The 27,245-nt window shown below is 37.6% G+C and overlaps 1 protein-coding gene across 24 annotated transcripts in view; it reads left to right on the top strand.

Annotated features, from left to right (window-relative positions):
- The window catches only part of LOC121316704 (neurexin-1-like), a 442,910-nt gene that overhangs the window by 28,368 nt on the left and 387,297 nt on the right, over positions 1-27,245 (top strand). The gene's annotated exons all lie outside the window — the stretch shown is intronic.

Raw genomic sequence — 27,245 nt, 5'->3', positions numbered from 1 at the left:
GGGTTAAGTGAAATCAGGCTGTTTTCTGATGCTGCACAGCTACGGCCAAAAGTTTAACACCACCTCCAATTTTAGGATTGAGACATAATTAAAAAATGAATAAAATACATGAACTTAATTTAAATGTTTTATTTAGCATCATGCAATCAAAGAAAATACAAAATGATATCGCAAAAGACTACCGGAAGACTACCAAAATAGTAGTATAGTATTTTATGTCATATTTCGAAATGTTTTTCAATTTGTGTTTCAATACATTTTTCAATTTGTCAGTTTTTCGCTAAGTATATGGAAAACTACAAAACGATATGTAATTAAATATGTTAATGTAACATTATTCAGCAGGTTTCATTCTACTATATGAAGCAACATTAGTTAATTTTAAAGGGTGCTGTAAAACCTTTGGCCAAAGCTGTAGTTCCACCTTTCCACCTGAAATTCCAAATGCTAGAAATTGCTTTGGCTTGAACTCCAAGCAAGATGACACGTTACCTGCACAGTCTCCTGCAGCATATATACGTGCTGTTCACACTTGCGAAACCTTTGAACTGGTTTCTGGAAATGACAACATCTTAAGTATGACATATTTAACAAGTACACAGGTCAGAGTTGTTGCAGGTCAATTACCTGTACAGTATGTTCTTGATTCACCTGCAATATCTATTGCAAATCCACTAGACAATTACCTGTACTCCCCTAAAGACTTAGATAAACCATTTGTGAATGGTCTCTATCGAATTATCATTGCAAGGTGATTTGTACTTATTAAATGAAAGTCACAGGTAAGATACCAGAACATTTATTTTCACAGGAACGTTGAGTTTAAAAAACAAAACAAAACACACACACACACACACACACACACACACACACACACACACACACACACACACAAGCTTAGGAATTGTATACATTTTCAGACATACACACACACACACACACACACACCAAAATAGTTGAATTTAAGATTGAGATTATTCTTTGTATATATTTGTAACATTTCGGTCACATGGACATGACAACAAGCAATCCTTTCTTCTCACAAGAAAAGGTAGGTACTCTTTACATTCCTAGTGTGGCATTTTGACATTTGGTCAGGCAGTTGTTTTCTGCACAAAGAAAGGATGTGGACTTTTTTGGGAATTGTCTGGCTTTTGATAACAGATTGAATGTTTTGGTAACTGTAATTACTTGGGATCACTGGAGTGGTTAGTTTCAAACCTTTGAACTATTTACAGCGATGTAAGAAACACAATTCTAAATTATGTCCAACTAGGCAGAAGCAACACTCAGTCCTTTGCAATTAGAATTTGTAGATGTCTGATGGGCTAGTGCCTGCAAGTGTTGTAATTAGGGTTACTGACATGTCCTCTTTGTACTGACTGCTCTGACTGTGAAAATATACGGCACCCCTACATATCTGTGAAATTTCAAACCAGACCTTTCAGATTTAGGTGTCTTGATCAGATCAGCCTTGAAGAAATAAAAATTACTGTACCGAACTTCAACAGCAAAAGTAACAGGAGAAAGGATTATGAAATGTATTTATTAAAATATTAAATTGCAAAAATATTCTAATGTACAGTAGGGAAGTTGAATGAAAGCTTACATATATTTCTCAATAATAAAATAGGTTATTTTTTGACAACACCTTCATAAGTACTGTGTACTCTAGTCCAGATGCTGTGTTTCAGTGGCAGAGACCTAACAAATGTAGCTAGAATTGAATTACAGCTAGCATATTTGTTGTCTAGATATTAAATCCCAAGATGGTGTAATACGAGTCAGATATTAAAGATTAAGTAGAGGAGTTCTGAAAAGTATAGCGTTATACGTCCCCACGTGTTGTTTAAATAATGTACATGTATTTTTATTTTCATTGTTAACATCCTGACAACTTTTTACACTTATAACTTTAAAGTCAGTTCCAAACCTCTTTCCAGTTGTCAGTGTTAGTGCACTGAGGTTTAAGATCTGTCCTCTAAACCACTGCAGGAAAAGAGATTTTAAAAATAAATAAATAAATAAAATAAGTGCTTTGGGCAATAATCCTTACACTATCAGTTCACTAGAGCGGATATTTTGAAAACAGAATTTAAAGTTATAAGTGTAAAAAGTTGTCAGGTGTATTTAAACAGTATTTTATGTGCCTGTGGTAAGAGGAGATTATGTGACCACTTTATGTTGTATTACATATTATATCACTATATTTGATAACAAGTGTGGTTGTGTTATTACTTTGTGAGAATATCATTGTTTTCATTTGGCACTAGAATTGTGATTAGGTGAGTAGGTAAGTTGCATCTCATGTAAAACTTTCAGTATGTTCAATGTTACAATTTTATTTTAAGTCCTACATTCCATGTGATATATGGCAAAAACTGTGTGAAATTCCAAGAGCGGCTACTAGTTCTGTGGTATAATAGGTGCAGGACTTGATAAATATGATTTGCTGGTTTTGGTGGAGTTGTTCAGAAATCACAGGTAGACTGAAAGTAACAACACAGGGATTGAAGTCTAGCCAGTAGGGAGCTGACCAGAAAGCAACAGAATTGATTTCCAAACACTGAGGGAGAGTGCACCCATGTAGTTTATAGTAGATAATATAATACCAGGCAGTATCAAAAAAAAAAAAAAAAAAAAAAAAAATAATTGTTACTTAAAACCCACTCCAGATGTCAAGTAACTGTGATTTCAACCATCATGAAGCCAAGCCAGCTGTATATAAGTAACAAATAATACTATATTCCTTTCAACTGTGTTTGCAATCGTGAGCTGCTTTTGGTTGTAACATCAATCATTTATTTCAAGCTACTCCTGTGTATAGTTCTTTGCATTTACTATTTTATAGTCTCTAGATTTCTAAACCCTCATCTTGGTAAGTAATAATACTAGAGATTTTTGTTGAAGGAGAGCCAGTGCACATGTCACTTAATCTATTAGATGGCAGCCCTGGGATATGAGTGTCATATGAGGCTTAGGGATGCCCTTAGATTGCCTAGATCATTGTTTGTATGCAGCATTATCTTTTTGCTAAATTGGAACATTTTAGGGATATCGCTTTGTTTTTTTATTTTTATTTAATTATTTTTTTGGTGCAAATGTGATCTGTTTAATTAGCTCAATGGTTATAACTACAAGTAAATGAAGGCACATATAGTCACACAGACAGTTCAAACGTCTTAGTATAGTGATTTGCACTAGTGAGTAGCCACATGTATCCATAGCCTGAGCCAGTTATAATACCAAAGTAGTGACATCAAAAAGTAATAATTCCTCTAAGGGAAAATATACTTGAATTTTGACCCAATCAACTCCTCAAGACCATCACTTTTCATTTCAAATACAAAATTTGTTTTCAATCACTCAACAACACACAGTACATAAATGTTCTTTAATGATAAACAAAATGAGAATACATTAAAAAAAAATCTAAGCTGATACATTTGTATCAGAAACTGAAGAGGAACGGGAAATTAAAACACGGTATTGGTAGTCATCCAAATAAAGCTGAAGCACAAACGAATAACGACATAGAACGCCTGTACACATTGAAACACTGCGATTAAAAAAACCCAAATGTACTGCTGAACCTCGTCTTCTTTAATATTAGCATCATAAGGGTGTCCATGTATTATGAAAAATAATAGATGGGCCTCTTCAGTGAATTACAGGAAAACAATTCCAGCTTGGGTTTCTGTGACAGTTTATAATGATTTATGATGTCACAGAAACTCTCGATGGAACTATTTTCCTGTAACTCACTGAAGCCCATCTATATATATAAGCGTTATGATATATATATTATATATATATATATATATATATATATATATATATATATATATATATATATATATATATATATATATATTGCAATATTTCCGAATATATTCACAAATATATTGCACAGTACTTCCACAGTATACCATATAAAAATACACATGAAACAATGGTTTATCAAAAGCAGAATTAAATTTGAGTTCTCAGTGTGCATCAGGAATACTAAACAAGTAATAGGGCTCTGTTAGACCATATTTGTGAGCATTTGTTTGTTTTTGTTTTTTTTTTATATTCTCTGTTGTCAGTTTTTAGAAAACCCACTCTTCTGTTTTTATAATCAATTTTATTTTGTATTAAATGCTTGAGGAAAGATTAAACTTGCTGTCACATAAAATGTCATAACTGTATTTAGACTATCCGAGCATGGGGTGCCTGATTTATGTTCAAATAAAAACAAGCCTTGATGTTGTCTTGCTTTATCCTCTGACTAATATGCTTCCTATTTTATTTTTAAAATGGAAAGCAAATCACTAAAGGGCTCATGAAGGTCAGTCTGTAAACTCACTTTCTGAGATGTGTCAGTCACATTTCTACAAATAAAAAATGAAAACCATGGATACATACATAATTTACCCTCCAGTTAAAAAATGATTTATAGGCATATACTTTAGACTTTCCAAACAATATACTATTTTGTATTTATGTTGTGAGGTACAGTAAACAGATGTTGATAGGATGCATATGCACTGTATGTTGATGTCGAAAGAGCTTTGTATGCAGTGTACAACTGAAGTTATGGAAAATTTGTATTAACATGGTGTTCGTGCTTTTCACTTATTGTGGTACAGTGTGTTGATAACTGCCAAACAAGAGCATGTTTGGAGTAGGAACATGGTAAAGGAGTCTGACAGACCTAGATAAAAAAAAAAAAAAAAAAAAGTTGGGTCCTGTTTTGAAGCAAATACTAAGGCTGAGAAACATTTTGAGGGAGGAACACAATAGGTGTACTGGCGTAAGACATTAAGAAACTATTCAGAACAGCAAATCAGTTAATAGCTATTCTGTTTTTTTCCATTAAAATGTCTTCAAAATAGGGTGGCACATGTTTGCATGAATTCGTGTTTTTGCTATTATTTCTTGGAGCTGCTGTCCTCCTATTTTTCTCCTGCCTATCAAAGCTATCTGCCTATTTAAGCCACATCACAATCTGTGTTCCTTCTCTTGCATTTTGCTTTGCCCCTTATAGAGAGACAGAAAGAAAAAGAGAGAAAGAATATTTAAATAATTATTGTGAATAAAACCTTAACTGTCTGACTTCCCTGATTCTAATTTCCACCACTGAACTTTTTTGACTAACCGATCCGACTTTTTGTACAACTTCTCGATTTGGTTTTGACCCCCCTTCTGCACGACTACCCGATTTGATTAACGAACTAAGACCGGACCCAAAACCCGAACATGGAGTTACCTACATCATCTTCTTCTGAACCCGAAGATTCACTGAACATTTTGATACCTCCAGCACCATCTTGCTCCTTTGTTACAGTCGGTAACCTAGAGCTTCCCCAACTGTGTCGCTCAAAAAGGAAACGCCATCAGAACCCTGAGCGACTTTCTTTCAAAGACTGGCCGATATCCAATCTGCTCAAAGCCCTTTTCGACAAGGGAATCAATATTCCAGCTGCTTCTAGTAGAATTGATTTTTTTCATTTGCTCTGTGAGTCTCTTTCAGCCGAGCTTGTTTTTCCACCTTGCTCTGCCCAGTCTCACTCTACAATGCTAGCCCCACTCCAAGCTGCCAGCTCAGCCTGAAGCCTCAGAGTCGGATCATCAGCTATCTGCAGCCGAAGTAGACATGTCAGAAATGAAGTCAAAAATCTTCCAAGTTGTCAAACAATTTATGCAACCTTTTGCAGATGCTTTGTCAGCCATTAACATCTGTCTGGATGGCATAGGTGGCTGTTTCGCTTCAGCAGGAACATCAGCTGCTGCTGCAGCTTTTTCTGTATCTGCCCCTCTGTCCTGCTCAAGCATTTCAGTCTCTGCCCCTTCTGCAACGTAAACTGAGCCAGCCCGTGCTTCAATTTCAACCATATTCATACCAGAATTCAACCTAGCTTCTCCTCAGTCTGCAGCAGCTATTCATCGCCATGCTGTTTCCTCCCAATTAAGCTGTCAAATAATTGAAGGTAAGGATGTCAATCTTCTCGAATGCCATTCTTATTGCATCATCAGAATTCATTGATCATCGCCTATGATCCCCGCCTTCTCAGAAATCTTTCTGCTGGAGAGTTTGTTCTCTCCTTCTGCTCTGACTATCCTCATCGCTGTTCTGAACTGGATCAATGTCTTTATTACATTGTAGAATTATCTGTGGGATACGGAAAATCATGTTTTTTTGAGTACCATAAAGCGTTTCAGCCAAAGCAGCAGCAGTTCTCTCTACAGATAACATTATTTTTGATTGGTCTTTCCCAGACAATGATCTCTTCAATCATATTTTCAGTGGCCTTCGGGCCAATGCATGCAGAGTCTGCGCCTCTCCCGCTCACTCAACAGTTCTGTGCCCAAAAACAGTGGTTGCCGATTCATCCTCCAGAACTCCAGCTACCCCTCCCAGATTCAAAGAATGCATAATGCCCCCAATTAATTCTCTTCTCCCCATCAGTAGATCCCAGTCAAAAGATGTTTACAGCCGCCCCATCAATTTTTCCGGATCCAAACAAATTTGCAATAACTTTAATAATCATTTTTGTACTCACCTTCAATGCAGATTACTTCACTTGTGGAGCTACTGTGGGGATACACATTCAAAATTTATTTATCCAGTCATCCCCAAATGACAATTAAAACTATTGTTAATTTCCACCCCCATCTGCATCCCAGCTCTTGCCAACACACTCCAACGCATCCAGATAAACAATTTGTCACTTATCTTGTTAATGGGCTCCAGTACGGATTTTCTACAGGTTTATACATCATCCCATATATCTCATTAATCAAAAAATCTCAGATCAGCTACTCTAGAGCCCCAAGTCATCTCATCCTTAATCTGAGCTGAAGTGGACAATGGTCAGCCCCTTTTTTGCTCCACCCTTTCCTTCCTTTAGAATCAATTCCATTGAAATTGCCATCTGGAAAATCTTCGGAAAAAAACATTTAATTATCAACCACTCAGCCCCAAGAGGCAGCTCCACAAGCGGTATCAATGCCATAACTCCCCAGGACCAATTCTCCCTTCATTACATTATACTTTTAGATGCCATCAAATTCATAAAAATAGCAGGTCATGGTGCCTGGCTCGCAAAAGCTGACATATCTGATGCATTTAAAGTTATGCCTATTCACCCCTCTCTTCGTCATCTCTTCGGAATCTGCTAGCAAGACCAATTCTACTTCAACAGTCAAATCACCTTTGGCTGCCGCAGCAGCCCAAAGATTGTTGATTTTCTCTCCGAAGTGCTCTGCTGGATTCTTCTCAACTCATATCAGGTCCCCCTCCTGTTCCACCTCCCCGACGATTTTCTCCTTAGATTCAACCCCCTCCCCCCCCCCTTCAGACTCACGAGCTCAAGCAATTTTCAGTCTTTGATTTTCTTCTCTAGGAGTCCTCCTTTCAGAAGATAAAACCATTGGTCCAGTTTCCTGACTCAAGTTTCTTGGAATCACTTTAGAAACAGTTAAATTTGAAGCCAGCCTTCCATCTGATAAAATAGCCTGCATCTGCCATCTCATCTATACATTTCAAGCAGCAAAATCAATCTCTAAGCACAACCTTCTATCTAATCTGGGCCATTTCAATTATGTAATCCATATTATTCCCCAAGGCAGGACTTTCATTTCTCGCCTTCTCGCCCTTTCCTGAACAGCAAAAAGGCTGGATTCCCTTGTAAAAATCTCCCCAGAAGCCAGAAAAGACATCAGAATGTGGTCTACAGTTCTACAACACTGGAACGAACACTTCCTATTTTACAATTAATTCATTTATGCCCCTCACGATTTATGTCTGTGTACTGACGCTTCTTCTTTAGGATTCAGAGGTGTCCAACGCAATGAATGGTTTTACGACAGCTGACCTCATGAAATTAAAAATCTCTTCCTGCATCTCCTATCATCAGCTCTTCTCGAAATCTACCCTATAGTCGCAGCAGCTCACCTCTGGGGGCACTCCTGGTCTAGGAAATCTATTTTATTTTTCAGTGATAATTTACTGTGCGTATCATCAATAAAGGCATAAATGATTTCAGTTTCTTATAACTTTATAATACAAGCTTGTCATCGTCCAGGTATTTTCAATAATACAGTTTACAGATCACCAAATAAATAGTACTTGTTTACAGATCACCAAGTTTCAAAGTCTGGTTCCTTCAGCAGCTCCAATCCCTCTGCAGGTTCCCCAGTTCCATCATCTCATTCAATTAAACTCTCCAACCTACTCTCATCTGCAAGAGAATACATGTCATCAGCACTCTCTCCATCTACCAGGTCCTCCTACGCTATGGGTTGGTCATTATTCTCTTCATTCTGGCCCAGGACCGAACTCCCCGTACCCCATTCAATGAAAATTGGATTGTAGCATTTATCGTGCTCAAGACATTCTTCATCTTGCACCAGCATTCTTAAAATCCTATATCTAAGGTATCCAATTTCATTATTGCAGCTTGTCCACCCCCTCACCATCAGTTCTCTCTATTCCAGCAGTGCGCCTCACATTCAGAGGAATTTCCAGGAGCTTTCCCCCGTCATCTCCATCCAGACTACACATACCTACAGACATTCTATCCCAATTAATTTCAGTTTTTTTTTGCTCAGGGTGTTTGAACCCATTTGACAATCTGGTGATGGAAGCTATGTTCCTGTCATCTTTTGTTGGATTTTTAAGAAGTTCTGACTCCACAGTACCATCACTATCCAGTTTCCCAACCATAAGTATTCGTTCCTGTGACCATTCAATAATTCCTAAATCATTTTATTCTGTTCCTTCGCTCAACCAAGACTAACCAGCTTCATCAAGGACAATTTATTCAATTATCCAAGATAAACTCCCATCTCTGCCCTTACGCTTCCTTGTCTAGGTTCCTGTAAAAAACCCTTCAGTCCCCTAGATCTCTTGTTTATTGATTTTTCCCATAATGTCATTACAAGACACTGGTTCACAACTCACTTTTCTTCTCTCATCTCCAAAGCAGGTCTGTCTCCCCAGTTCTGTACCCCACACTTAATTAGGATTGGCACAGCCTCATCAGCAGCAGAAGCCAATGTTTGTCATCACCTTATAAAAACTATGGATCACTGAACATCAACTGCGGATCACTCCCACATTCATTCTCTTCCTACAGACATCTCAGCAGCTCACCAATCAATTGTAGTTTGCTTGGAGTGGGGGCACCCCTCCCAGAGGTTTCCTCCTAATAAAGGGGTTTTTTCCTCTCCACCGAGCGGAGTGTTGCACATAGCCTGTCTTACTAACCATCTCTCTCTTTGTCCTTGTTTTTCCTTCTCATTTTTTGTTGTGTATTGGCATGCGGTCTTTTGTTTGTCTTCCCAGGTGCAGTCCTTGGGGTGAGCAGGTGGTCCACCCTTTTGGGTGGGTTAGTGAGTCTCACTTCCCGAGCCTTTGCCATGGCCCACAAGCTAGTAACAGTTCATAACAAGCACTTGTGGCCCGCATGCTGGCATCATTACCTCGGGGCTAAGCCTCTAAATACTAACCCAGATCTTCATATAGCCCTAGCTCCCGCCCATGAAATGTTAACATTAAAGTGGAGTTTGGGGGCGGGAACAGGAGCTGCTCTCCTATTTTCTCTTGCCAATCAAAGCTATATGCCTATTCAAGCCACATCACAATCTATATTCTTCTCTTGCGTTTTGCTTTTTCTTTCTCCTTCTATATTTCCGTTGCCTCTGCACCGGTTTCCTCTACGGGGGGCTAGTGAGTCTCACTTCCCTGGCCTCGAGTCAGCCACAGCTACTCATGCGTTCATTAAAATGGGGGTTCCTCACTACAGCAAGTCAGAGGGGACCACCGGCCACACTGTTCTTTCGCAGCTCACGCTATTTCTTGTCTCACCCAGAGACTCTATTGTTTCTCTCTCACTGTACCAGAAATACCACTGGTCACCTACAATTCTAAAATATTAAAAACAAACAGTTAAAAACTCTATCTTTCAGATACCCCTGCAGGTGCACTCCAGTGCCTGTCCTTGGAGGACTTACCTCACCTCTTTGAGAGCGGCTCCTGGAGACAGAGATTCTTTTTCCTTCCTTCCTTCTTTCCAGGTTCTGAACCGTTCTGTCCTCTGAGGGCATGGCCCGGTCCATGAGGCAGCACCTCCAGGATTCTCCATGGAGTCACAGGATTTCTATGTTTACAGGCAGTCCTGGGGGCCCATGGGGCCGACCTCCGCAGTATGAGGTTCTTGCGGTATAAAGGCCATCTTTTGCCCTTGCCCTCAGGCCATTAACAGTTCAAAATAAGCAATCGTGGCCCGCAGGCCATCATCACTCCCTTGAGGCTAAGCCTCTAAATACTAACCCATATCTACATGCAGCTCTAGCTTCTACCCATTAAATGTTATTATTTCCATCAGCCCTCAAAGGTGCCTTTCATCTTGGAGAGGAACATTGCTCCTTCCTGTGACTTCTTATAAGTTTATTTTGACAGAAACTTGTAAAAGTGAGAAGTCAGTTATAAAAGTGGCCTTCCTTTTTTATACTAGTCATTTTGAAAAGGGAGTGTGATAGTGTGAACTGTGTTTAAGGTAAGCACTTGGTTCTGAAGGCCGGGATTTAAAAGTGATTCATTGTGACATGAATAGAGGAAAATATTTCTAAATGACAAAACGTAATTGTAACATCGATGATTCCGTTAGCTGTGTCATTGTTGACCTATTTTTTGTAATTCAAAGCTTCACAATATTCATGTATTAATAGTTTATGGATTATTTTTGTTAGGGTAACTCTTATACTGTTTGTAAGTATTTAATATACTGTTAATAAACTGCCATGTTACTATTAATTAAAGTCTTTTCTTGATGATTGAATGGGTGAAGTGAGTCAGATCATTAAGAAAAGAAATCCTGTTTGAATGTACCAAGACAAGCAGAATGAACAGATCTTCGATGATGAGTTTAGACCTCCATTGTTTTTCATACCAAAAGAAAAAATATATAAGCAACAACAATAAAAACAATTAGCTGTTTAGCTTTTTTTCATTACGCAGATAGTCCAGAAGGAAAGGCATGAACAGTAAATGGGGGTTTTCTAGTTTCAGTGTGGAGCGTCTACAGTAAGTGCATGATACTCTGGGATATGGTTTCTCTGTAAACTAAATTATTGTACTTAAAGTTCCATTTATTGTATTCTAAAAAAAACAAAGGAAGTGCCTTGCTGCAGTTCAAGAACCAATGTATGATACCAGTGCTGTTTTTTGCTGCTGGCACTTTCAGTGATTTTCTTTTGACGATTTTAAGATGAGCTCTCAATTCAAACTTCCTGCTTGTTGTAGCTTCTCTGCAATTTCTTGTCTCCAACAAACATTTGACTCAGCAAGTGATGAAGGCTCCCCTATATTCATGCCCAGCAGGGGGATTGTTCCAGACAGTTAACCTTTTGCACTGGATTTTCTGGGAAGTCCACTCAATTTTCAGCTAGAGCTAGATATGTGCAGCAGGTCGTCAGTCTTGTACACAGTTCGTTTCCATATATATATATTATATATATATATATATATATATATATATATATATATATATATATATATATATATATACACACAGTGCCTATAGAAAGTCTACACCCCCTTGAACTTTTTTCACATTTTGTTGTGTCAGTGCCTCAGAGTTTCATGCATTTAAATGAGGATTTTTTTTCCACTTATCTACACACCATACTCCACACTGTTAAGGGAAAAAACGTTTTTATTGAGTATATATATATATATATATATATATATATATATATATATATATATATATATATATATATATATAAAAATACAAAACTGAAAGATCATAATTGTATAAGTCTCCACCCCCCTGAGTTAATACTTGGTGGAAGCACTTTCAGCAGCAATTACAGCTGTGAGTCTGTTGGGATAGGACTCTACAAACTTTGCACACCTAGATTTGGCAATATTTGAGCATTCTTCTTTACATAACTGTTCAAGCTCTGTCAAATTCCTTGGGGAGTGTTGATGGACAGCAATCTTCAAGTCATGCCACCAATTTTTGATTGGATTTAGGTCGGGGCTCTCACTCAAGGACATTTACCTTTTTGTTCCTTAGCCACTCCAGTGTAGCTTTGTCTGTGTGCTTTGGGTCCTTGTCATGCTGAAAGGTGAACTTACCATCCCAGATTCAGCTTTTTTGCAGAGGGCAGCAGGTTTTCCTCAAGGACTTTTCTGTACTTTGCTCCATTCATTTTCCCTTCTATCCTGACAAGTGCCCCAGTCCTTGCTGATGAGAAACATCCACGTAACATGATGCTGCCACCACCATGCTTCATAGTAGGGATGGTGTTCTTTCGGTGATGCGCTGTGTTGGGTTTGCACCAAACATAACACTTTGCATTTAGGCCAAAAAGTTCCATTTTAGTTTAGTCAGACCACAAAAAGTTTTTGCCACATCTCCTGAGTCTTTTTTTGCATACTTCAAATGGGATTCAAGGTACGCTTTCTTGAGTAATGACTTCCTTTTTGCCACCCTACCATATAGTCCAGTTTTGTGGAATGTTTGGGATATTGTTGTCACATGCACACTTTGACCAGTCTTGGCCATAAAAGCCTGTAGCTCTTGAAAGTTGCCATTGACCTCTTGGTTGCCTCTCTGATCAGTCTCCTTCTTGCTCGGTCATCCAGTGTGGGAGGACAGCCTGATCTCGGCAGGGTCTTGGTGGTGCCATACACCTTCCACTTCGTAATAATCATCTTGACTGTGCTCCAAGGGATATTCAAGGCCTTTGATAATTTTTTTTATACCCATCCCCTGATCTGTGCCTTTCAACAACTTTGTCCTGGAGTTCTTTTGAAAGTGCCTTGGTGCTCATGGTTGAGTCTTTGCTTTGAAATTCACTACCCAGCAGAGGGAACCTACAGGAACTGCTGAATTTATCCTGTGAATAACTACAATTTAACACAGGTGGAGGCCTCTTAACTTGGTGTGTGATTTTGAAGGTGATTGGTTACACCTGAGCTAATTTAAGATTATTATTATAAGGGGGGTGGACACTTATCCAATCAAGCTTGTGGGGTGGGATGTGTAAGTAAATGAATATATATATATATATATATATATATATATATATATATATATATATATATATATATATATATATATATATATATATATATATGGAAAAAATTAAGAGACCACTGCAAAATTATCAGTTTCTCTGGTTTTACTATTTATAGGTATGTGTTTGGGTAAAATGAACATTTTTGTTTTATTCTATAAACTACTGACAACATTTGTCATTTAGAGCATTTATTTGCAGAAAATGACAACTGGTCAAAATAACAAAAAAGATGCAGTGTTGTCAGACCTTGAATAATGGAAAGAAAATAAGGTCAGATTCATTTTTAAACAACACAATACTAATGTTTTAACTTAGGAAGAGTTCAGAAATCAATATTTGGTGGAATAACCCTGATTTTCAAGCACAGCTTTCATGCGTCTTGGCATGCTCTCCACCAGTCTTTCACATTGATGTTGGGTGACTTTGTGCCACTCCTGGTGCAAAAATTCAAGCAGCTCGGCTTTGTTTAATGGCTTGTGACCATCCATCTTCCTCTTGATCACATTCAAGAGGTTTTCAATGGGGTTCAGGTCTGAAGATTGGGCAGTCCATTACAGGATCTTGATCTGGTGGTCCTCCATCCACACCTTGATTGACCTGGCTGTGTGGCATCTAGCATTGTCCTGCTGGAAAAACCAATGCTCAGAGTTGGAGAACATTGTCAGAGCAGAAGGAAGCAAGTTTTCTTCCAGGACAACCTTGTATATAATAACTACAAGTTGTGCATCTGTAATGCTTTTTTCATGGGGCTCATTTGTTTTCTTGTATACACATGGACAATAGCCTGTTTAAAATGAAAATTGATATTACAATTGGAATACAGTGCAGTAAAATGTTATTAGGAATACAAGCACTGCGTTTGTGCAGCATCCTGCTACTGGAAACGGCAGAGCACAGCAAGTTTCAATGTCTACAGATCTTTGACAAGATAAACTTAAAATAATAAATAAATGTATTTATAATTAATATTAAAAAAAATATGGTTGTTAATTGCAATAAGTGTTTTAAATCACGGCTATCTTTATATTACCAAATAGAAAATGGTCCCATCAGAGAGGGTTTATGAAAAAGGTATAGATTGATAGAGCAAAAGTTAACTATCATCACAATAAGAAATGGTTTACTAAATATATTATTATTACTTGATTTACTTTTAAGTTGCTAAATATTGCATAACTAACAAATACATCATTACAGACAACACTCAATACTGAATTCATTGTCAAAAATATTATTGTAATATCTGTGGTATATGTGCATTTCTTGTTTAGCTAAATAACTTAATTATTCTCCTTATTTATACCGGAATAAATGACTGAATGCAAGGTAATTTGTATGGTTTTTGCATCAGAAGGCTTGCAAGACATTACTTGTTGTTTTGTTGTCCAGCATTTACTTAACTTGTACCCCTCTAACAGAGGTTGCAGGTACTGTTGTATACAGGTGCTTGTGTATAGCTAATTTGACAGCACTTTACTCTGGTGCTTGAATTGCAGTGTGATTAGCCACTTCATTGATTGAACGATTCAGAAACACAAGGTAGCTCATATATTTTGCATTTGAAGTTTACACTCTGCAGAGAGCGTGCATTCAAAAGTAGTAATCAGCCAACTCCATTGTGCCAGTGCTCTAGCCTGAAAAGTGATGTCTCTAGATTTGTTTTCTGCCATGGCAGCCAAAACATGAGGTATTAATGTGACTGAGAAAATGTCTTTCAAGCAGTTGAGCAGAGGCTGTAATTGATGGCACAGGATTTGTGTGCTTGACACAGGGAACTGACAATGTTGCATTTAGTCAAGAGAGATCTGTAAATTAGAGCAGCTGCTGCTCTTACAGAAGTAGAGAGAATATTTCGTGTGTGGGGTGTGGCAGGGAATAAAAAGATAAAGGTGACATTTTATATACAGTACATTTTGACTTAGTGAGTCACATCATTTTTTTAAAACAAAGTCATATCCCCAGTCTGTACACTCCTTCTACAGAAACTCACCATGGCGTTATCCTTCCTAGCATTTGTGTTTTTCAAACACAGCAAGACTGTGAGAAAATGGAGATTAGCTGTAATGAAATGTATGTTTTAGTAGGTTTTTGCAGTCAGCAAGGAGAAAATTATTTATTCAGTAAAACCCTGCCTAAGAAGCCATGGAGAGAATTGCACTGCAGATAACTGTTATTTACGAATTGAAACTGCACAGGTGGTTTATTACATTACCTTATACTGTTAATCTTGAACCAAAAATACACTGGCAGGGAAGCAACTATATGCTTATCACATGCAGGCATAAGTTAATATATTTCTTCACCTGCAAAATCCAACATTCTATATGCAGTACTGGAATGGATGTGAATTCAGATGCTGCAGCAATTTATGGGAGCTTCAAGTATAGTATTTAATAAATAACTGACTGATATTTGTGAAGTGTCTTTCGGACATAACTGGATATCCTCCAATGGCTCCACCTTTCACGATACTAAATAACCTTTCTTAAACTTTTTTTTTTTAGAAATGCCATCTACTCCCTGTTCTGTTGGCTAGCATTTTTAGCAAAGGTTCTGTAGCAAATTCCTAATCAGCTACCGGCCTTTCTGGCTGCAGGTGAAAGAGCCTTTGTGTTGTAAATGATCTGCTCGTAAACCCTGATTTACTCAGGCTCACTAAAATGTCGTCTGCTCTTAGATCTAAGTGCAGCCTTTGATCCAGTGGTTCATGCAGTTCTCTCAGATCTTCCCGAGGGTTCTGAACTGTTCTGTTAGATCATCTAGTTGAGTTCCAGGCTGGCTTCAGTCCTATCTGCTAAACAGAAAGCAATCTGTTTCTGCTTCCTCTGAAGCTCTCTTTTGGATTCCTGAGGGCTGTATTGCCAGTCCATTATGTTTAAATATTGCCATTACGTTGCCATTTTATGTCAGCATCATTGCATGGACTTTAATTTTGTATGCCAATGACACACAAATGTACTTATTTGGACAGCCCCATGCTATCCCTGTCCCGGCAGAACGATCTGTCTGATTTACAGTGTGCGTGAGAAAACGTGTGTGCTATTTGATTGGCTATTATACTACATCTGTGAGCTGTGATTGGCTTAATGGGAATGCCACTCATACAATGCAGACTGCCCATGTTGCATACGCATGTTATATTAAAGAGGTGGGTTGTTTGTTGCTAAAATGATACAGTACATCAATACAATTTTAGAAACTAATGGGCATTAAAGGAGAAAGGAAAAAGCCTTTTTTTAAAATTTAGATCAGACAAGGAATACATGTTAAAAATAAAAGGTAAGCAGTGCAGTTTCACTTTACGCTGCCTCTGCCTGCCCACTGCTGAGTGCTTCATCTGTTGATCACCATTTTCAGTCAATGTAAGCCACCTCCACTTTCATAATAAGCTACTGACCAAAAGATACACCTGGACTGCTGGGGCTTTTAATATCATGATGGTCATAATTAATTCTCTGACATTACCGTGCCCGTTAAGTTATCGCTCACAATACATATAGTGTGCATGGTATGTAAATTAGCCAAATACTGTGCACACAAATTAATTGCATGTTAGTAAATGGGGCAGTAAATCTAGATTTATCACACACATCCTTTCACTGCAATTATGTTTTTATAGATAACCCTCACCAAAGCAGAACAACATGAAACCATCTCCCTTTCATAATAGAAAAACATTACAATAAAAAATACCCAAGCGGAAGAGTATTTAATCATCTTTCAGGCTCAAACATGTGCAGTAAACTAGGTATGCTACTGAAGAATGCTAGTCTTCACATGAATTGCAAACTAGGTTAAATGAAGTCAGCAGAATCAAAGCTGGCTCCTGGGCCTGGAGACAGTAAGGTTGGGAACAGCTATGGAATACTGAGATTAGGGCTAGGATTTGAGAGCAGGAGGGATTTCTGATTATTTTACATCCACTTTTTGAAAGACAGTTGACAGGGAAAGGACATGCTAGGTTGTATGTTCGGGGAGAGGGGAAGTTGGAACAATGTCTAATGAGAGTCTAAAATGAGTAATAAGCGTCTGACAGGTGACAAGCCATGGTAAAAAATAACAGGCTGTTAGTGGACCAAGTCCAGATGCACAAGGTAGTAATCCTAGAGACACCAACGAGTAATAAAAAGAAAACAAAGCACAATCCTATCAGTGATTTGACCAAAAGGTTGAGAGATGATTACCAGTGGGTTCTGTTCTTAAGAGGCTACCGTAGAAATGAGCTGCATATGGAAGCTTAGAAATACATGATATTGAGAATAAGAATTTGATTTCAAATTGAAATTGTTAACAAGCTGCTGAATGCGCACGACTTGGGGGAGCAAACTGAAACAGGGATTTCTTGCGATAGTTCTATCTGAATGGATTTGTGCACATCTGTTGATTCAAATCAGAAGGTGTCAGCAGGGTTGGAATAGTAAATGATGAAATTCATGACACCAGAGAATGCACAGTACATATAACGTAAGTAGTCATAGAAAAATAATTGGCTTCATGTTAATAGTGCTCAGTGATTGAAGTATGCTGTTGTCCATTGAAATCTCTGTTGTTTTGTAAGATTTTTTTACCATATTATTATTATTATTATTATTATTATTATTATTATTATTATTATTATATAATATTACAATAATAATTTAGAATAATCATCAATAGGTTCCAGTTTTGTTTTTTGGCAGGTGCCTTTATCCAAGGTGACTTACAGGACAGTACAGGGTTACACAGTAGGATGAGTAGGTGGGTCTTTTATTTAAAACAGTTCATGTTTCTTAAGATGTTTAGAAAATAAAACTATCTATGGCGACACTTGTCCAGTTCCAACTCTGCAATTTATATTACCATCCCTGTTAAAAGTTTGTGCTAACAGTTACACATTTGTAATTGTCACAACATGGAATTTTCACATTAACCTTTGGGTATACTTCAGATTACTACTGTGTTATATTAATAGAAAATTATTTATTTAATCACGTATCTGTTTACAGTCCTGGCTGAAGCACAATGAATTAGGCCACCTTGCATGTTAAAAGTGCCATAAATCATGAGGTCCGTAATATGACACTATCGATCTGAATATTTTGTACTTATTTGTAATAGAAGACACCAGCAGAGATCATGGGTTTATAAAGCATGTTTCATCCGTCTGCCAGCTGAAGCAAAAGATACAAGAATCAATACAGTATTTCACCTTTAATTAAAAAATACATGAGTTCAAATTCAACGCCCGCCCTAGGAAGGAGAATCCTGCACTCAGTTAATATCAGCGATTGCACCAAGAGCAGCCTTGATAGTTAACACCAGAACCGTCAGATTTTCAAACTGCCTAGAACCGCCACATGGGTCAATTTGACCCATACATTTTAAAACTGCTTTGTTATGAAAATGAAAGACATTCTATCGGATACAACTGAAAAGGTTGATTCATGAACATCACATCTAACATTTTCATTACAGAAACACTGTATTTAAATGGAAAATAAAAGATACAAGGCTTAATTTTTAAAATACAGTATGACTACAAACAGTGAAAAAAATATAATAAAATACACATTTCAAAAGAAATGGGTATGTACATATACCTGTGTACAAGTGTAAATGTGTATATGTTCAAACAAAACTATAAAATTGAAATCATTGTTTCTAATACTACATAAAAATCAAATCTAACACTACTTCCGGTATGCCAGCTGCATTGTACTCTATGGAGGAGCAGACGCATCTGCCAGCTGACTGTGCCTGCATCCAGGAGCTGTGTTGTAAACACAGACGCAGTTCCATTGAACACGTGTAAACTGGTACATACGAACCTGTAAAACCAAAAAGTTTTTTTTTTTTTTTCTAAAAGTGATATAAAAAAAGATTATAACATATGTTTTATATTAGGCATATATAATGTTATTGTACCTGTCATTTCAGTTTTCTGTATGCATCTGAGTGCAGCTTGCCGTATTCCAATCAAAATGACTACTTTCAAGATTAACTATTTCCTTCTGATATATTTCCAGTTGCATTTGTGGAACAAAACAGCTTGTTTGCTGCATTTACAAAAAAAAAAGAATGTCTTATATTATATATTAAAAAAGACATGTATTGTAATGCATGGGTCACATTGACCCACATAGTGGTTCGAGGTAGAACTGTTTATGACTATCATTTTTGCGATTCTGGCTATCAAACACCATCTGGATATTTAATTCATATGTTTACGCACATACGATTTACAATGGAAGAGTAATTAACATTTTAAATAAAAAATGGGCCAAATTAACCCTCATGGCGGTTCTAGTGTTAATGACAGATGAGATGTATGAAGGTTTAGGGTTTTGTAGTCCGCTCATTAGATTCAAAACTGTAGGCAAAGGCAAAGGCTAAATAAATATTAGGAAATAAAACATGCCCACACATAAAGTGCGACTGCTCAAATATTTCAGAAGCACGTGTGTCAGCTTCAGTTGCATACTACTGATGGTAAATCAGTTAATAAAATAATTCATAGTCTGACTGAGAAAGGATTTTGTGGAACTTCAGTTCTTTATTACAAAATCAAATGTAGACTGAAAAGCCAGGCATCGATCTTAACATGGATCAATATGAACAGTTATTCACAACTTGTAAGCCTGTGAAAAAGAACATGAATCAAATTAACCCAAGTAAGTCTCTTAATGTGCAGTGCCTGGTAACCCTACCATCAAACGCCTTTGATGCACAAGCAGCTCTGTTTTATTTTTGTTTCAAGACATCATGTGTTCTGAAGATATTTAATGATGGACCATCAAGGTCTCTGTATGTTTCTTACACTAGTCACCCTGGAAAGGAGCAGTTGCAGATTATCATTAATAATAGCAGGCGCTTTTTGATTTATGACAACTTCAGGCTTATTATACTGTATTTAAGTAGACTTTCATGTTATTTGTGTGTATATTTTTCCAATTTCACCGCTATATAACTGTTGTATCGTTAATAACATTCAACCCAGAAGTGTTATTTGGGGAACATTAATGTATATATAGTAAGATCCTGCCAAGAGTGTCTGTAATAAGCAAACAAAGAAGTCATTGGCATGTTTGATTCTTCCTTTAAGCATTTCTGTGCAATTTGTCTCACTGAACCCACAATATATAACAATAACAATTTGCATTGACGGATAATACTGACATTTACTTAACTTTGCTGCTTAATGAATACATTGTCATTATCTGATACTCAATCTAATGTTAAATAAAAATTAAGGATACATTTTATTCTTGATATTTATTTTCTACGAAGGTTCTGTGCAAGTCTTAGGAAGACAGTGTGCCGTTTGATTGAAGATCATAGACCTTTCTGTAACTGTTGCATTTAGTTCAGCTATGTGTTATTATGTGTGGGTGCTGCAGCAATGGAGAAGTCCGTTGTGGGAATGGTCTTTGTAAAACTGGACACCAGAACCCAACCTTTACATTGAGCTTTGTTGTAATCTAAAAAAATTAAATAAAAAATGCATTCTGTTTGTCATGTGTTGCAAACAAAGCTGAAACAGGTCATCCGATTTATCACGAATTAACTAAGAGAAAAATTTAGATGCTTGAATCAATTAATAACCATGGAGTTTTAAGTTGGTTTTTTACAAACAGAAAGAGAAATGAAGCCATGAATTCAGTCCATTAACCTGTTGTGCCATGGTAAAAATGATAATTGTACTACCTTCTATTAAAATCTTTGTTCATTTTACAGGGTTACCGTAATTTAATACTATATTAGATTCAACTTTCTGAAGTCACTTCAGTGCAGTATATATATATATATATATATATATATATATATATATATATATATATATATATATATATATATTTATATTTTTTTCTTTGTCACTCCTGCTGGAACTGGAGAGTTTTTTACTGCTTGTGTTGTTCGATTTAGAAACAGTCCTGTCCATTCTCAATCGCTTACAGATACATTTGTAACTAATACAATTGTAAGAAAAGTTACTTCTGAAATATTTATTTTTTGGTTATATTAGTTAATTATATGATTTGATATTAATGTTTTCTAAAGCACTTTACTGAAAAATCATCCACAGGTCAGACATCACTGTGTCCTTGTTTAAACCTGTCACATTTTACTCAATCAGCTGGTCATTTATGAGATTGTACGTAAAGAAGCAGCATCTAAAGAGATCATACTTTTTTTGTGTGGAGGTGTAGCAGGGGACCTGTGCTGACTCTGCTGGCGTGTTCACAGTACTGCAGGAAGAGGGCGGCAGTCGTCCAACAACCGCCTGTGAGTCATGGCAGTGACACTGGGAGGTGGGAAAGTGGGTGTGTGGACTTTCCCCCTCTCTGAATGGCTGAGAGGCGAGTCTTGGGAGATTGCTAGCCCTATAAAAAAATGCTCTGCTGTTTCCTCAGGTCTGCCCTTTTAAACGCACCGAGAGTGCGGAAGCGCTGGTCCAGGACCGAGAACCAGTCGGAGAGAACGGAACGGAGGTTCAGAGTGAGACAGTGAGGGCAGGGAACCCTTGGGCAGACCACTTAAAAGTATAGCTGAGCAGGCTAGTTAGCTGGCAGCGTAGGACGGTGATCCGGGTCGCACGGGCAGCGGCGACCGGGATATTGCTGCAGAGTGCAGCACCTTTTCTTTATAGTTTTGTTACTGTTTTATTTTCCCTGTTTCTTTGTGCCTTCTGTTTTGAATTATTGTTTCGAAGCACCTGCAAGGGCGCCGGTATTGTGTACCCTCGCTTGGTATGCCCGTGGTTCTGTTTACCATCGTTGGTAAATCAGACCACGGACCCACAGCGCCATCTGCGGGCTAAAAAGAAATAAGGCACCCTGCAAAATAAAACTGGGCACCTGTGTGGTGTTTTCAAGTACACCTGTCTGTCTCCTGGTCAGTGAATTACCCTCAACCCTTCCACAGGAGGTTACAGGCTTTGAGGGCGTGTATTGTTAACGATATATGTACCTTTTGACAGAGGCACTTATAGGTTCATTTATTTTTCATGAACATTGGTAAAATTAAAAAGCATTTTTGATATTTTATCTTAACAGTAGAACTACGAGTTGTACATACATACCTAGAACTACCGTCTTTTAAACATTATATTAAAATGCGTATAAAACTACTACAGTGTCACACGCTACAAAACTTTTCCATGTTAAATGTAGGCAAAACAGCATGTTTATTTTATCATACCAAACATAGTGCTTACCTTTAATTCTGATTTCCTCACTTGTATTTTTCCATAATTTCTTTGTAAATCAGACGTTTTGATGTTATTGTTTGTTTTCCTTCAGGATATTCTGTGACACAGTTTTTGCAGCCTGCTTGTTGCACGTGAGGGAAACCTGTTACAACACTGACACGAGACTTGGGGGTGGTGTTGGAAGGGTACTTATGAGTGCAAATGCTGGGCGATAAAACAGAGGAGCTCAGAGACGACTTTTAGCATGCAGCGGAAGCTACCACACTCTGTGAAGAAATAGAGAATAGTGCCTGAGATTTGTTTGTTTGACTGTTTTATGCAAGTGATTTCTGTTTATCCTTTTATTTTGTGCCTGAGTTTGACTCTGTTAGCTGTTCAAGGTTAATTTCAGTCTCCAGTCTTGCAATAGCTTGTTTGAAACATTGTTATTCAGTAACATTTTTTTAACTAGAAAATAAGTATTTTTAAATAGAAAAGAAGTATTTTTCCAGCTGTTTATAGATAACTCACATCTGAAAATGTATCCTGTAGCTATTCAAAACAAGCGCAAAGTTCTCAAGTTCCAGCACCAAATAGGTGAAGTACTTCCCACTGCTTGTACGCCATCAACTGCGTGTTTGTTAGTATCAATATCATTGATGTTTCTCAATAGCAAATCAACGATACTGTAATAACTACCAAATGGTAGACTTGGTACCGATATGATCTATAAGATATATATAATACCCTATATATATATATATATATATCATTAGTTCAGTAAAAAAAGCACAGGTACCTAGCTGACAAATCAGTGTAGAAAAATGCATTTAAAAAACGTGATGTGCCAAAAAGACTAGGTAGTTCTAGTGTTAAGGTTCCATATTACATTTTTTTGATTAACAATTTCAATTTTTTTTGTTTGTGTAATGTTAAACTACTAGCCTTAATCTTTGGAATATATATTGCTAAAAATGGTTCAGTGTTCAGTGCAATGTTGTTATCTTTACTATGGTTGATGCTGCTGCTGTAGTCAGTAGGGAAAAACAAAAAGGCTGCCATTAAAATCTCAGGGAAAACATAACATTGTAGGCATCTTAATACTGAATTAGATATTACTGTTTAAATCACATGAAACAGACATGGATCCTCTTGAAAACACAAGGATTGTTGATTATATTTAATAAACAGCTGAAACAAATGGTGATAGAGACACATATCTTACGTTGTCACCACTCACACCTACATACGCTTTCAAGTATTTTCTTCTGGAACAGTTACAAGATCAAAGGCAGTCTGCATCATTCACAATGCATGTCTTTGTTACATAAACTGTCTTTGAAGCAGCCCAGTAACCAAGGTGCCTCGGAGCTGCTACGTCCCTGGCAAGCCACTAGCAGTAATAGCTTGGAAGGCTAGAGATTAACAAGCTATTACTCATTACTGTGAAAAAGATTTATTTTAGGTTCTCTACATCAAAGGGTACTGATATTCTGGCTACGTGGACCTTTCTTTTCTAAGTTATTTTATTTTGTTATAAGATTAGGAAAATGGCTTTTTTTTTTTTAATTGCTCTGTGACCATATAGCCTTGCAGTGATGCCTTGTCATGGCAGTGAATCCCAACCCTGCCACCAAGTGTGAAAGGGTCCTTTCTAATTGTTGTGGGTATTCACTGGGCAAGGACACAGAGACAGTTATTTGATGTTGTCCCACCGCATAGGTGTGCATGTTTATTTATAATCACACAATGTAATGCAGTGGTAAGTGGCTTCTCTAGGGTACCAGCAATATAAAATGTCCCAAAACAAAACACATTTCAAAACACAGCTAAAGAAAAGGTGGCCGTGGTCGGGCCATGCGTTATCTCTGCTATAAGGAGGGTCCCTCTGTTAAAAGGCTGAACTGAACCCTCGCTGTACCCTTGGGGATCAGTAACCGGATCCCATAAACTCGCCCTGCTATAAACACCACAAGTCCTGGTTTATGTTCCCGCCGATCTCAGTTCTGACAATCCCGAGTCACACACACTTGTTGCTGTTGGCCACTGTCTTGTTTTATTTCACTCTCATGTTTCAGGCTAGGCCACGTCGTCACTGATCATTCTTGAGCCAAACGCTGTTCAGCCAGACCTGGATGCGTGCAGCAGACATGCTGTAGAGGCAATTTTAGGAGGAGAGCGAGTGTTGAGTGCAACCTCCCTTTATGGTCGGCAGTGCCTCAGGATACGCCCCCCTCTAGCCAATCAGGGACCCACTCAGCCAAACCCTGACCGAGCCCTGTCAATCAATTGGCTGTCAGTATGTCCTCGCTGAGCACCCGAGCTGCATGGTAGGAAGTGACTATTAGCAATACAAAATAGAAACAAATCACAAATTAAACTTTATTTCCCTGTGCAGAGCTACCACCATGCTACGCCACCAATATATTATTTTTGCAGTTACTTTAATTATCAGAATACATTCAAACATATGTTATTATTATTGTTACCTGGGTATCTATGGGCTCCTACAGGTACCTCCTGGTATGCCGGGTTCTGTCCCTTATAATCGTTATCATATCTTCTTTTTTACTTTCAAGAACTGTAGTACACGCATGGTGGCGCCTACTCAGTTGATCTAAATCTAAACGCTGCAAATTAAATAATTACAATTAGTGTACCATGGTTATGAACCATCCTACGTATAGCACTGGCGCTTCTATATAAAGTACATTTTAAAACATACATAAGGATCCTAAGATTCTCGATCAAGATAAAACTAGTTAATCACTATAGCCCAACTCCTTTGGATCAATTACGTAACCAGGTCAAGGACAACGTAAGATGTGAATTCCATTTTCTAAATATATATAAAATATATATATATATATATATATATATATATATATATAATATATATATATATATAATACACACACACACACACACTGGGTTTATAAAACATTAAGAACTGCTCTTTCCATGAAATAGACTGATGAGGTGAATCCAGGTGAAAGCTATGATCCCTTATTGATGCAACCTGTTAAATCCACTTCAATCAGTCTAGATGAAGGGGAGACCATTTTGGATCTTATTATTATTGACACAATTGAGACATGGGTTGTGTATGTGTGCCATTCAGAGGGTAAATGGGCAAGACCAAAGATTTAAGTGCCTTTGAACGGGGCATGGCAGTAGGTGCCAGGTGCCGGTTTGAGTGTGTCAAGAACTGCAGGGTTCGCTGCTGGGTTCTTCATGATCAGCAGTTTCCCGTGTGTATTAAGGATGGTCCACCACCCAAAGGACATACAGTCAATGGCAGGCCAGTGGTCGAAAATGGCTCATTGATGAAAGAGGCCAAAGGAGGCCGAAAGACCCATAAAAGAATGCACAACTCATTGTACCTTGACAGGAATGGGATATGGCAGCCGACGCCCTAACAGAGTTCCTCTTCTTTCAGCAAACCACAAGAAACTGTGGTTGCCGTGGGCTAAGGAACAAAAACACTGGAGGATTGGAAAAACATTGCCTGGTCTGATGAATCCCGGTTCCTGCTGTTTCATGCTGATGGGATTACTAGGGTATGGAGAAAACCACATGAGTACATGCATCCATCATGCTGCGTGTCAACATTGAAGGCTGGTGGTGGTGGTATGATGGTGTGGGGTTTGTTTTCATGGCACATATTGGGCCCCTTGATAAAAGTGGAGTAACGTTTGAATGCTACAAGATATCTAAACATCATTGCCAATCAGGTGCATCCCTTCATGGCAGCAGTGTATCCATCTGCTAAATGATTTTTTCAGCAGGATAATGTCCCATGCCACAAGGCTAGGATTGTCCAGGAATGGTTCCATGAACATGACAGTGAATTCAGCTTACTGCAGTGGCCTGCCCAGTCACCAGATCTCAATCCAATTGAGCATCTGTGGGATGAGATGGAACAAGCTATTCGGAGTAGAGATCCACTACCAGCCAACTTGATACAACTGTGGGAAGCTTTGGAGTCAACATGGGCCAGCATCCTTGTGGAACGCTTTCGACACCTTGTAGAGTCCATGCCCCGACGAATTGAGGCTGTTCTGAGGGCAAAAGGGGGTGCAACTCAATATTGGGAAAGGTGTTCCTAATGTTTTGTACACTCAATGTGTGTGTGTGTGTGTGTGTGTGTGTGTGTGTGTGTGTGTATAAAGATATATGAGGCTAATATAGATATTATATTATATATATATATTATATATATGCATATACTACTGTGATAATAGAAATGTACAAACAAGTTACTATTTGAATTCTTCGCACAGAAATGTACAAACAAGTACATTTTGAATTCAAGTGAAACTGCTATGTAGTTTTGTAGATGGCTTTCTAGTTCTTAAAGAATATTTACTAATTTATCTTAGCACACTATTTCTGCATTTTAAAAATATGAGCTAATCATATTTAGAAAAAATAAATAAATAATATAACTTATCAGATTTTTTCCAAAACTGGCAAATATACTTCCTGTTTTGTATAATATAGGCCCACTGTTTAGCGTATTTAGCAAAATAAGCAAGACCTTGTTTTACAGAAATGTCCACGTACTTTTTATAAATCAGCAGTAAACTATCAGTAAAAATGTATGACTATTTTAAAAAATAGTTTATCAAATTGGGGCGTAACATATATGTAGGCTTCTGTTTTTCGGGTTTTATTAATTTATTAATTATTAATAAATTAAATTATTAATTTCAGGTGAAATTAGTGCTTTTGGCTATTTTCCAAAATGCTTGAGTGTTTTTTTTTTTTTTTTTTCTTTGTCAAAATAAATATTAACTGTCGACAGTGCTTGCACACTTAAGTTGTACCTTCTTTCCTTTGCTGTCTTCCACAACGAAATCCTTCTGGTCACGGGTACATTCTTCTGGGGGTTTTGTTTGTAGGGATTTTTGTACATTTCACCACAATTCTGTTTTAAATCCACCATATCTTACCTGTAATACAGCTTTAAATCCCGCTAACAAGCCTCCATTCCTGATTG

This window comes from Polyodon spathula, chromosome 6 (genome assembly GCF_017654505.1).
Source record: "Polyodon spathula isolate WHYD16114869_AA chromosome 6, ASM1765450v1, whole genome shotgun sequence".
In the NCBI taxonomy this organism is placed as follows: Eukaryota; Metazoa; Chordata; class Actinopteri; order Acipenseriformes; family Polyodontidae; genus Polyodon; species Polyodon spathula.
The sequence above is the reverse complement of the archived record's forward strand: the minus strand, read 5'-3'. Positions and strand labels throughout refer to the sequence as shown.